Below are 13,142 nucleotides of genomic sequence, written 5' to 3' on the forward strand. Positions count from 1 at the left end.
GGACAGTGCTCCCTTTATGGGTGTTTGAAACAATGAATAAACGTGATTGATCGTAAAGCAAAATCTATTTCATAAGGTTGCTACTCAGTTTCGATGATCCGACTGTTATTTGCTTTTATTACAACTCCCCAAAAAATATATTAAATGGCAGCCACCAGAATGTCAACGACCCACACGAGTCAGGGCACTATATCGGAGCAAGTATAATGAAAGAAAATGAGCAGAGAAAACACAATGGGCCAAAGACATACATGCTACAAACATTTAAGAACACAAGAAGACGGATAAGAAGCGTGGGTGGCAGCTTCTAGTGTTCGGTGGTAACCAACCTTTCACTTGTGGATAAACTTAGGTGAATGAATAGGGGGGCGCCTCCCACAAAAGTAAAGAAGCTTGGGAAGTATGGCCGCAGGTGGACGGCGGAGCACAACAAACCGTGACGTCATCTGCAAGCGACAGTGCCTAAAAGGGAGTCTATAAGCAGAAGGGACAAAAGGGAACCTATGCGCGGGGGTATGGCTGTGAGTTCAGAAGACGGCAACAGACGATAGACTGCGGAAGGAAACACCATCTGATCAGGCAGTTTAAATGACAGACCCCTGGACGTCACTGAGACGCGTCCTCCTCGGCAATGAATGGGCAGGGAGGCACGGCACCTGTGGGGGCGTCGCCCTCCCCGGGTATAGCTCCGCAACCCCTAAATACAGAGCCCGAGACATCAGCTCCACACAATTTCGTAAACGTGATACCTCAAGGGTCCGGGGAGGCGCCTCCTGCACGGGGTCCTGGAGTAACGTCCGTCGCTCGAGCCTGGCAGCACACTGTTTGGCTATGAACGGGCGGCGGTTGGAGACAGCCTGAGACCCCTTCTGCCCCCTACAGTCCGTGCGACGGGCTGTGCGCGGGGCTTCTCACGAGCCCGCTCGTGCCTCGGGGGTGTCCGCGCCGCCCCACTACGCCCCGGGGAACCCCCCCTTCCCCACCCCCTATTCGGGCGCACAAAAAAAGATCACACAGGCACAGCGCGTGCCCGCTCCAGCACTCTCGTGACGTCAAACGCAATGTCCGCCATACTTAGTGTGGCAAAACCTGGCAAGGAGGAAAGCGATCCCGAGAGTACGTTCCGCTAAGTGGTTATCGTCAAGGCACAGCAAGATCCAACTTCCGGATGTCAAGTAAATATTAAAGGACAATTGATGGCGCCGTTTCCTAACCGATACAAGATACAACTTTTATTCAGTGGGCGGTATGCGTGCGTATGAAATAACCCAGTTTCGCTTTCCCTGAAAGTTACTTTGTTTCTCTTTCACTTTAAATTCCAGAAACACGTACGTTTCTTTTCATGTCGTTTGAAAGGTACTCTGGTTTGTTTGTGCCTTGGATTTTGGTCCTGAGGTGATGGATACGAGTTCCAAATCCCCGAGCACCGGGTCGTGTGTGAAAGGGCATACGTTTCCTTATCCTGCCGATGTTTTTCAGTTTGCACTATTGGGTGGAGGATTTTTTTTTTTTAATGCGATGGCGTTTTTTCCATCGACACCGAATCTGCATTTGCTTGTATGTCTCATTTGTCTTTCATGGAAGACCTAGGCTCTCTTCTGCAAGGTGCATGCCGTGTGCCCACGTTCAGCTGCCCGCCAGAGTACTCGACCTTTCTTGAACGCTTATGATTTCAGGCATTGGCTCAACGCCACCTTTTCCATGGTTTACCTATCGGATGTTCCATCGGCGGTATAGGCTCTACTCTTAACATGCAGGGCGGTGTTAGATGTTCAAGTATCCTATTAGTTACACTTCCCGTTCTGTCGCGGTGACGTTTCCGTCAAGGCTCCTTCGTTCTTAATCGTTTTGCTATTAAAATGCGCTGGGGGTTTGCATGCTGGGACTTGCGGTACTTTATGTATATTTGTCCGAGGAATGAAAATGGGCAAGCTGAATTGGATGGAATACTTGCACCTGATGTGCACAACTCTCAAGATAACCCCACATGTCGTTCCTACGTGATCAATTCAAAAGAGCTAAACATGTTCTACACATAAATACGATGCATATTCAATTTAGTTTCAGAGAAAAGATGTAATGCGTGTTATCTGCATTATATCGTATTTTAATGGGCGCAGTTTCGCTACGCCTATTCAGTGGAAAAAATGTATCAACTATTAAATTGAAGTATTCTGTAACAGTACTTTGTGTTCATAGTCTACCATGCTCGGGGTTTTCACCTATGGTCACTGTCCACATAACAATGTGGGTAAGTGGTGAAGCTAGCAGTGGGCAGATCAGCCTGCACCCCCACACCCTCGCTACTGAGTCAGGTTTAAAAAACATCTTTTTTTTTTTAACTTAATTTGTTGCAGTTTGTAAACCAACTTTTCAAATATTAAGTCTTCACTATACAATACAAAAATATAATACAATGCATACATAATTGCAGACTCAATACAAAATATCAACAAATTATAAACTAATATCCATCATAATATTCCTAGTAAAAATAAAAATGCCCAAAATGGCATTTTTCGTGCTGGCTCGGAGAACATTACTTCCACTATACACTTTCAAATTTCAGGAAACACTATATCTAAAAATTGCACAATCGCAATCCGAACAGTTAATCTCGGATTTGAAAACAGCATGTTCCATATTTGTTCATTATTTACGTGATCCTGTACAATAAGTTTCTTCCCAAAACATTTCGCTCTTATATTGTCTAACGCAGTGCACTCAACAGATGCTCTAGAGTTTCTCTCTGTTCCCTGGTCAAACAAAAGCGACAGTAGTTTTGCTCTCTTGATATTAACCGCCTTCTGCACAAAATGTCTTTCGTTTCATATTGATTCAGTCTGAATTTTTGTAATTTTCGCCAATATACATGAGATGGAAATTTTAATAATTATGCAGTTGTCGCACCATACCCTTTTAAAACCAAATGCACAGGAATTGTAGTCCTTCAATTTAGAACGCAATGCCAATTTAGAACGCAATGCCAAGTTATCAACCAAATCATATTCGTAGATTTTTCTTTTCGCGCGATCTGGGTTAGATAACAGGAGTTCAATTGTTACTGCAGCATCGGCCATTGCATTTAAGGTATAGCGCCGCCACTTTCTTGATAGACCATCATTGGAAGAGAACAGATTTTGAGCTAGCACATTCAGAAGAGATGGCTTTTCCAAACCTTCCAATAATTTTCGCAGGAGGGCACATTGTTTCCATAAGGCTTGAGAATGTAACAATGTCAAACCCAATTCAAATCGCAGTAATGCCAAGGGAGTCCCGGGCAATAATGCTAGAACTGCTTTCCAATATTTGCCTTCCCAACCATCCCAAAACCAACGATCTTGTGGAGCAAAGGCCTCTACCCCATATAGTAAAATTGGGACTACCTTTGATTTATAAAAAAGATATAACATGCTTTAGTGGAAACTTCCCAAATTTTCTTAATAATATCTTTGACTGCAAAATTAAGGGACCTAACTTAGATTTGATTGCACACGACTGAGTTCGCAGAATTCTTTGGTGTTCGATGTGGACTCCCAGATATTTATATCTTAAAACTACTGAGAGTTCACATTGATGAAGAAACCACCTTAATCTCTTCTTTTTTTGTTTTTTTGTTGCTAATTAGAATTTGCGATTTGGTGGTGTTAACAATTAGATTATTAGCTATTACATAAGTTTCCAATTGTTTCAGCATATTTTGCAATCCCATAGGTGTTTGGGAAAGTAAGACCAAATCATCTGCATATAATAGATATGCTATTTTTTGATGGCCAATGCGAGGTGCGTCAGTAATGCAGTTCATGAGTGTAGGTCCTAAATCCAGAATAAAAAAATTAAACAGAAATGAGGCAAGAGCACAGCCCTGCTTTACTCCTCTGAGTTAGGATCAGAGGTGACAACTTGCCTTCCAAGTTTAGTTTCACTCGCATTGAGGTGTTTGTAATAATATTACCAGATTCATTAAAAGAGGGAGGGCAATGATGTTAAGTTTGTCTACAAGTATTGACCTATCTATAGAGTCAAATGCTGACTTAAAATCAATGAAGCCCAAATACAATGGACTACCACTATCAACTTAAGTGGTTCTTGAGGAACCCTGTGAGAGGAAACTAATTGTGGTTTGTGTCAATGGAGCATCGATAGATTAATGAAAACCATGCATCACAAACCTCATTGTGTGTTAAGAAAATCAACTCGGTCCCTACAAATAAGCGATTGCATGAATCAAATGCAGCATTGCTTGAACAGAGGGCAGCATACAACAAAAAAAACATGTGCATCAGTATGCAAAGAACTACACCTCCCATGACAATTTCCAATATCTCTCGGTACAAAGGAAGATAAACAATGTCGGGCTGTTTTATAGCCACCGTAGTTCTTCATTGAGACCTTATGCATGGGTCTTGGCTTTAATTATCAATCTTTGATCCAACGTTAATAGCCGTCTTTCTACATCTGGGTGCCCAGTATGAAGAGCTGGCCAGGTTAATTCTGTGTTTGCCCAAAAAAATGTCGAACTAAAGAAACTGCAAGTCTGGGGGTGTGGCTAACTAGCCATGGAGTAGGACGTGCCCTAATGAAGCTGCTCCTGCCGATCCGATGAACCGCGCATAAAATGACCTAAATGCTCTACAAATGACAGTAAAGGCGTCGGAAGGTGAATCCCACAACAACTGAAGAAAATAAGCTCATCAGGCGAAGCATGCCGGAGATAGAGAACTTTTGAGTTCGTGGCTCCGTGGGCACGAACGCACGCAAAATGGCGGACAACAAAGGGGTTGTAGCCCCGACCACCGAACCGACTGAGCAGAGGACTGGCTTCTGGCAGGGTGCCCGCTGGAGCATATGTTCAAAGTAGCGTTTGCCCTCCAAGCTCATTACCGTGTCAAGTTGCAAGTAACTGTAAGCCCGGGAGCGGAGGAGCGAGCGGTGAAGTGGATACAGTAGCCGCATGCGAAGGCTTTCGGAAAGGACCTACTGCACAACGCTGAAGAAGCCGGGTGCCACGAGGCAGGGATTAAACAGAGCGGCTGACTGGACACATCCCCCGCGTGGAGTATATGAGTTTAGGCGAGGGCATGATATGGAACGAGTTGGAGTCTAGTTGATTAGAATGTAACCACCGGACGACACACTGTAGCGCCGCAAGAACTTGTAGCTACATAAGCAGCATATTCTCATACTTGGAACGGTGTGTTCAAGGCGGACGGGGGCATGCAACGGTATAAGAGTCGTGCTGGGAGTGAGGACTACTCAGTCATTGAAGCCGGCAGTAAATAACTGCAAGAAGTGGACAGCTTGTAGCAATGCCCACAGGAAGATGCATGATTAAGTCACTGGGCTGGTGCTGACGCTTCATTAAATGTAGGGGCACACAGAGTTAGGAGTTACATAAGGATAGGCAAATGGCCCTGAAGAGTGAATGGGCTGGACATTGGGTGTTACTGTTGGAGAGCATATTATACAGGGCTGAGGCAAGTTATTGATGACATAGGAGTGACCTCAGCGAATGTGCAGAGTACAATGAGTTCAAGAGACGGATGGTCCTGCTGGAAGTCGGAAGCAGTAAGGACAAATGGAAACGTGGGAGGACATAACCCACCCGAAGACATAGCTCAACGCACACAAACACATACAGGGGCTCTCCAAGGACAACGGCCTTAGGCTTGGAGTGACTCGCTGGTGTCACAGCAAGACAGAGAAGCAGAATTGCCACACCACAGACCACGTAACCTCAGACACATAATTAAGACTGCAAGATGGCAGAGAGAGGAGCCAAGAGCAAAAGCAAGCAACTCACGATGGAAGCATTTGCCAGGACACAGCTGCGGCGTCGACGCACAGTGGCGCGACTGCACCCGCGGAGTGTACCTTGGCTACTGAATACCACCTGATACTAACGGCTATAACTGAGTTGAGAGACTCATGGGGGATAGCAATGGCGGACCTGCGAACTTCTTTGGAGGCTAAAATAGACGGAGTGGGCATAGAAGTCACCCTGCTGCGACAAGATGCCAGGACGCTGGCAGATAGAACAAGCAGCCTGGAGAGTGCGGTGAAAACCAACACAGATACCAGCACCAATAATGCAAAGGAGGTTCACATACTAAAGCAGCAGGTGGCTAACCTGGAGAACCGTGTGGAGGAAGCTGAAGGGAGGGCGAGAAGGAATAACATCCGCATGGTCGGCCTACCGGAGGGGGGAGAAGGCCAGGACCCTACAGACTATGTGGAGAACATGATCCTGCAAGAAATGGGGGCAGACAAACTTTCGCAAGGATTTACAGTGGAGCAAGCACATAGAGCCCTCATGAGGAAACTGAAGCCTGTGGCCCCTCCCCGTGCGATAATTGCAAAGATACTGAACTATAAAGATCGCGAGAATATTTTGGAGTACTTTCATAAAGGGGGAACGATCGAAAGAGCTTCAACCGTCATCACGGTGTATCCTGACTACACAATGTAAGTCCAGAGGCAACGGTACAGCTATGTGGCAGTCAAGAGGAGGCTACGCATGGCCGGAATCAAATACATGCTTCTGTACCCCGCGAAATTGAGTGTTGCACAAAAGCAGAATATTCTTTTTTGACACCCCAGAGGAAGCAGCGACGTGGCTGGACCTACAGGGCTGCCGAGAACGAGATGTGGAGCAGGCCCATGAGGAGCATGACAAGTGATTGGGATATTATATGCATACTGAAATGACACAGAGCGGCGTACCCCAGTAGAGACTATGATAGAGATAATGATAGAGGGGTACGGACGAATAATGTTGAAACCAGGCTATGATATCTAATTTTATTGAACTTAATGGACTGAAATCTAGAATATTGAGTACATAAGTAAATTGAGTAGCAATGCGTGGTTAAATTGAAGCGGATAGGAGGTGCCTGAGAACCAGGGATGGGAAACAAGCTTATATAGACTGAGATGGAACTTAGATCTGGACTGCACCGGTGGGGGGCAGGGTGGAACTCTAATAGGCCATGGGGGACCTTAAAATAATTACTTGGAATATTAGGGGGCTTAATAGTTATTTAAAGAGGAACAAGGTCATGTTGTACCTGCGTAGGCAAAAGATAGACATTGCACTGCTGCAGGAGACTCACCTGACACGGGATAAGATGGAGACGATTGCTAAGAAATGGAAGGGAGTTGTGGTGGGCTCATCATATTCTGCCTATGCCAGGGGAGTGCTTATCTGGGTGGCGCCACATGTCCCGTTTCAGCGGTTGCAGGAGATAGCTGAGATGGATGGGAGGATGGTTATACTGAGGGGATTGGTGGAAAATAGGGAGATAAGCATTGTAAATACGTACGCCCCGAATCAGAATACAGCAGCATACTTCAGAACACTGTGTACTAATCTTAGCATGTGTATGGGGAGCGCAGTGATCTGGGGAGGGGACTTTAACTGTGTGCTAAACCATAGGGTAGATGGATCGGATGCGAAGATGGATAGACCCGCCCCAGCTGCTAAAGCGCTGCAGACATTGCTGGATGACTTTGGTTTGGGAGATGTGTGGAGGATGAGACACCCCCAGGAAAAGCAATACTCGCATTATTCCGCCCCACAGAAGTTACATACAAGGCTGGACTATGTCTTTGCTAGCTACACCAGAGGTAATAACAGAGATTACACAAGTAGAATATAAAGCAAGGGTCCTTTCGGACCACTCGCCCCTGATCCTCGGATGGCAATACCGCACCCCGAGAGCAAGGATTCCGACATGGTGTAACGCTCACCTGAACTCTGCGGGAACCTTCTGGAACTCCAACTGACTTCTACCTTCCTGGGAACTAGACACAGAATTTCTGTGAAGAAAATAACAATTTTCCCTTCCTTAGTTTTCTATTGTTAAATAGGAGGAAAAGACTGGTAACTATGGGACCAGCAATAGCTCACCTTGGTATTTAATTTGTTGTGCTCTCCATCCTGTTCTATACAGGGGCGCAAGTCCTGAAGATGGGACACAGGAGAATCGTTTCTTTTATAAGGGGCTAAATGGGCACTTATGGAGAGCAATTATCACTAGGAAAAAAGGAAATGACAGGAACCCTATCCTAATTTGACCGTAAAGGGGCAATATGCTGTGGTGAGAAGAGTGTGTAAAATTACAAAAAAACTTCCTCACTACACTGCGTGACGGAATAGTAAACCCCTGAAACAAATAGAAGAGTCAAAGAACTACTCGGTCGGAAACATGGAAACACCTTATGACTTTGCGTAATATGAACATGAGTGTGACCAAAAATATCTGACTAGAAACAAACTTCCAAGGCAAACTCCACAGAAAGTGCACGAACCCGCTAATAACAACGTAATACCCTGAAATGTGTGAGGGATTCTAATAACATTTATACACAATTCAATATATCTGATAAGGCAGCAAAAACGAAGCAATTGCATTTGCACATCACTTGGAGTACTTGCGTGAGAGAAAACTGCCACAGACTGTGAGGTGAGGAGACCGCTATGACAGGACTCCGGACTATGGACTGTGACTGAGCCGGGACGACAGCAAACTGGAAAATACAGGAAGGGAACTGATATCTAATAAATGTTACTCATGGAATGAACGGTAATTATCTGTGGACAAGGAATATTGAGCTGTGACAGGAAATGGAGGTACGCGGCGAGCGTTCCATCTGAACTCAGACAAACGTTGCGAAGCGCGAGCCTCCTGATGGGCGGGGCTTAAATAGCCGGCACATGAAAACAACTAGACCCGCTAGCTAACTGACCCAGAGGCACCACCTAGCGGCCATTAACGAAACTCCAACCAACCATTAACATGGGGAATTAGAATCAATAACCAGCTAGGGCAAATTAATTCCCTATGAACCTGCATCTCTTAGGACTAGTATGGGAAAACCAACCTGTGGTCATGGCGCCTCTGAGTGGAGGCATTGAGAGACCCCTTTTTTAGGGTGGATATGAGGGAGGAGATTATAAACTATTTTGAGACGAATGCTGGCAGTGTGGACTCAGCGGGCATACTGTGGGAAGCCTTTAAGGTTGTGATCAGAGGGGTAGCCATAGCAAAATCTAAAGGTCTGCAAGTGGGGGATCCTGGCTGACCTACGGGAGACAGAAGGGGAAACTGGAAAAGGCATTGAGGGGAGGAAGTAATAGTAAGGAAGAAATGGAATTGATACTCAGGCTGCAGCAGAAATGTGCGGATCACTGGGAAAGACTGTGTAACCTCAACTATAAAAAATATATAGAGAGACAGCATGCGGGAGGGGATAAACCAGGAAGACTGTTGGCGTGGTTATATAAGGGCAAAACCCCCAGACCCATGATTAGAACAATAACGAGGGAAGACGGTAGTGTAGCTGACACCCAAGAGGGAGTTAATCAGGAGTTTGCAGACTATTATAGGCTACTATATGGAGCTGATGGGGAGAGTAGTCGCGCAACGATAACAAACACTGGAGGATATAGGACTGCCAAAGATAAGTGCGGAGGAAAGAAGGGAGTTGGATGCACCGATTACTTTGAAGGAACTAGAAGAGGTGGTGAGACAGTTGCCCACTAGTAAGACTCCGGGGGCTGATGGACTCCCAAGTGAATTTTATAAAGTATATAAAGAAGAGGTGCTTCCCCCACTGTTAGAAAAGCTGAATGAAGCGTTTGAGTTGGGAAGATTGCCAGAGTCACTTAGAGAAGCGATTATAATACCGCTTCCCCAAACCAAACAAGCCTGGGCATAGCTGTGGTTCCTATAGACCCTTGTCGATGTTGAATCAAGACAGCAAGATACCGACGGCTGTTTTCGCAAATAGACTGAAGAGGGTTATTGGTAAACTAATACACCCCGATCAGACGGGTTATGTCCCGAATAGGAATATATCCAATAATGATAGATTCCAAAGAGTTATTGAGTTTGGGAGCGAGAACGAGGGTGAAATGGCAATTGTGTCTTTGGATGCAATAAAGGCCTTCGACTCGGTCAAGTGGCCATGGCTGCTGGCGGGCAATGGGATGGGGCCTGGATATATACAGTGGGCGAAAATGCTATATAGTGAACCGCTGGCCAGAGTTAAAACGGGAGCAGTGATATCGGAAAGATGGCAGCTTCGTAGAGGTACCAGACTAGGATGCCCATGGTCTCCAATGCTCTATATATTGGCCTTGGAACCCCTAGCAATATATTTGAGACAATATGGCATCATAGGCATTGCGGTGGGAGGGGAACGACATCTGATCTCCCTGTATGCGGATGACATGCTGCTGTACCTGCGGCACCCGGAAGAAAATCTCCAATACATTTTAGAAGTGATGGAGAGATATGCAGGGTTGTCTGGTATAGCGGTGAACCCTCAGAAATCTAGCATGTTCCCATTAGGTGGATATAAGGGAATTCTAATGGAACAGTTACCGGTGTTACAGATACCATGGGCGGTTAGCACATTTCGTTATTTAGGGATAGATGTATACCACACAGTAGAAGAGGCGCATAGGCATAACACGGAGGTAGCCATTAAAAAAATCAAAAATTGCATGAGATTCTGTGTGAAGTTGTCCTTAGCAATGATGGGACGTGGGGCAATGCTAAAGATGGTGGTCCTTCCTAGGCTCCTGCACTATTTTGGGAATATACCACACCTGATACCCAAGAAGTTCTTCATTAAAATTAACAGTATGTGCAGGGATTTCCTGTGGCATGGCACGCGAAACAGAGTGGCACTATGGAAGCTACAGAACATTTATGAGAAAGTGGGGATAAAGCTGCCTAATTATGAGGTCTATTATGTAGCGAGCCAACTGCAGTATGTTGTCAAATGGCTTTCAGATGAAGTGACCTCCAAATCCAGGTTGTTGGGACAAGATTGTGCCCCATTTTACTTGAAAGAGATGATGTGGTTGCCCAAGACAGAAATGGAAGGGCGTCCCAAGATGATGGTACCTGGATGGAAGATGTGACGCAGGGCATGCCAGATGATGGAGAACCCATCCCCATGTTCCCCGCAGGTACCACTAGTTGCACTAACAGGGGGAGAAAAGTAGCTAAGTATGATAATCGGAAACCACTGGGAACCGGTTAGGTTAGCAACAATGGGTGATATCTGGCGAGAGGGATCTATCATAGATTTTGAGGTGCTGGGTGAGGAAACTGGGTTACACACAGGCCAGTATATTACGTATCATAGAATGGTGCAGAGAATTAAGAGAACATGGCCCAAAGTTGTACTGGAGGAAGAACCAGATGCTACCATAGATATGATATACGATATGACGGAGGGGGGACATGAGATATCTAGAATATACGAGATGATGATGTCTAAGGTTGGGAAGGAGGTAACACAATTGAGGCAAGACTGGGAAGCTGAAGTAGGTGCCCCGATGGAGGACCGGATGTGGGAACGAGTTCAGGGGTACCATAAGAATGTGTCGAGGAATGCAAGATTAAAGCAGATACAACTGTATATTACGCATAGGGCGTATATGACACCCCATAGGATATCTAGGTTTGAAAATGCAGGATGGCAAGCATGCCCTAAATTTGATGAGAAGGTGGGTATGGTGCATATGTTTTGGTCATGACCGGTTATTGAGCGCTTCTGGAGCGAAGTGGCACAAAAACTAGCGGAGAAGGGGGTCAAGATTGTGGTGGATACAGTGTGGGCCTGTTTGTTTGGGGGGGGGGGGGGGTTCCCTAGATCATAGAAACTCAAGCATGTGAGTAAACTGAAAGATCTGGCATATGCGCTTGCAAAGAGGAGAATTGCTATGGGGTGGAAGACATGCCACAGATCGCGAGGAGAGGTGTGGTGGAAAGATTTGCAGAAATGGGCGGATGCAGAAACCATGGTATGGCAAGAAGCGAACAGCGCAGGAGGGGAGGAGGAGACAGAGACTGTGATGGCCTGGAAATTATTAATAGCTGAGTTGTTTGGGTCAATACAAGACCTGGCAGAACCCATGGAAAGGGAGACCCTACCACAAGATGCAGGAACGGAATGTCGAAAGCAATGGGCTCAGAATGGGGGGTGGGATAAGGGAAGCAGTGATCAGAATTAAGCAATGTACAATTGGACTGTTGATATATGCTCTGCATGTTTGGTTTGTATTGTTTGTTTGAAGAAACAAAATTGTTTAAAAAAAAAAAAGAAACTACAAGTCTCTGATTCTTAATGCAGCGCTGCTTGCCAATCCATATCTTGCCTTTGTGCGTAATCATTATTCCAATATTTTGTAAACCACAAGGGCAAGTGAAGATGCAAATAACTTGGCTGGTGTTTACAATTTTGAATTGATATTTTATTTGTATCACACTCATACACAAGGGGAGAACAAAAACAACGATTTTACTAGTCCCAGTGACATTGAGAACGCCCAAATGCATGGGGGAGACGGAGGGGGAAAGTGCAAGGAAGGGGGAGAAGTTGAAAGTGCAAAGTAAAAGGAGACCAGAATAAATAATAATAAATAATAAAAGCAACAAAAGTGGAAGTGCAGCCAGCAAGTGGCAAGTTCTGAGTTTGAGGCAGAAGACAGGGTAGGTCAGATAAGTGCAGGAAGAAAATAGGAGGGGGGCACTGTATGGGTACGGATACAGACCCCAGTGCAAGGGGTGGCCCGGAAGCAGTGCACAAGGGTGGCAGGGTGAACAGGAACCTGGGCCCGGTGGACAGGGGGTGGCCAGAGAGAACCGATCAGCAGGGAAGAGGGGGGGTGAAGGCAGAAGCAATGAGGAATGTCTTGAGGTGCTTCCGGAACAGGGATGGTTCTCAAGTTTGAGTGGCAGGGAGGCTGTTCCAGAGGGAGGCTGAAGATGGAGATCTACCCCTCATCACGTTTTTTGAAAAATGACTGACCCTGAGGGAGTTGGAGGAGCAAAGAGCTCGAGAGGGGAGGTATTTGCGGTGGGATAGCTGAAGGTATTTTGGACTACAGTTAGTTAAACATTGTTGTTTCCATGGGTGGGGCAAGCCAGTGTCAATTTGCCAATAGACATGCAGTACAATTGCTACGCAGGCAATGGCCCCCTTATTTCTGCATGGGTGCTGGGTGGTTTGTGGATCTTGAATTAACAATTAAACCGGCAGATAAGGGGGGTGCAGTAGTGGTGATGGACACCTGTTTCTACCATATCCAATGTAAGGACATGTTGAATGATAACAGTACCTAC

The 13,142-nt window shown here is 45.8% G+C and overlaps 1 protein-coding gene across 3 annotated transcripts in view; it reads right to left on the reverse strand.

Moving 5' to 3' along the window:
- The window catches only part of BRD1 (bromodomain containing 1), a 1,051,203-nt gene that overhangs the window by 871,837 nt on the left and 166,224 nt on the right, over positions 1–13,142 (reverse strand). The window contains exon 1 of one of the 3 annotated variants that reach the window (XM_069629245.1): positions 750–975. The exons of 1 other annotated variant lie outside the window; for it this stretch is intronic. The gene's annotated coding sequence lies outside the window, so the exon portion shown is untranslated. Of the gene's footprint in view, positions 1–329; positions 535–749; positions 976–13,142 lie in introns of those variants that run through there. One more of the 3 variants, XM_069629246.1, reaches the window with a different exon arrangement.

The sequence above is a fragment of the Ambystoma mexicanum genome, chromosome 12 (assembly GCF_040938575.1).
Source record: "Ambystoma mexicanum isolate Mex_15411 chromosome 12, UKY_AmexF1_1, whole genome shotgun sequence".
NCBI classification, from domain to species: domain Eukaryota; kingdom Metazoa; phylum Chordata; class Amphibia; order Caudata; family Ambystomatidae; genus Ambystoma; species Ambystoma mexicanum.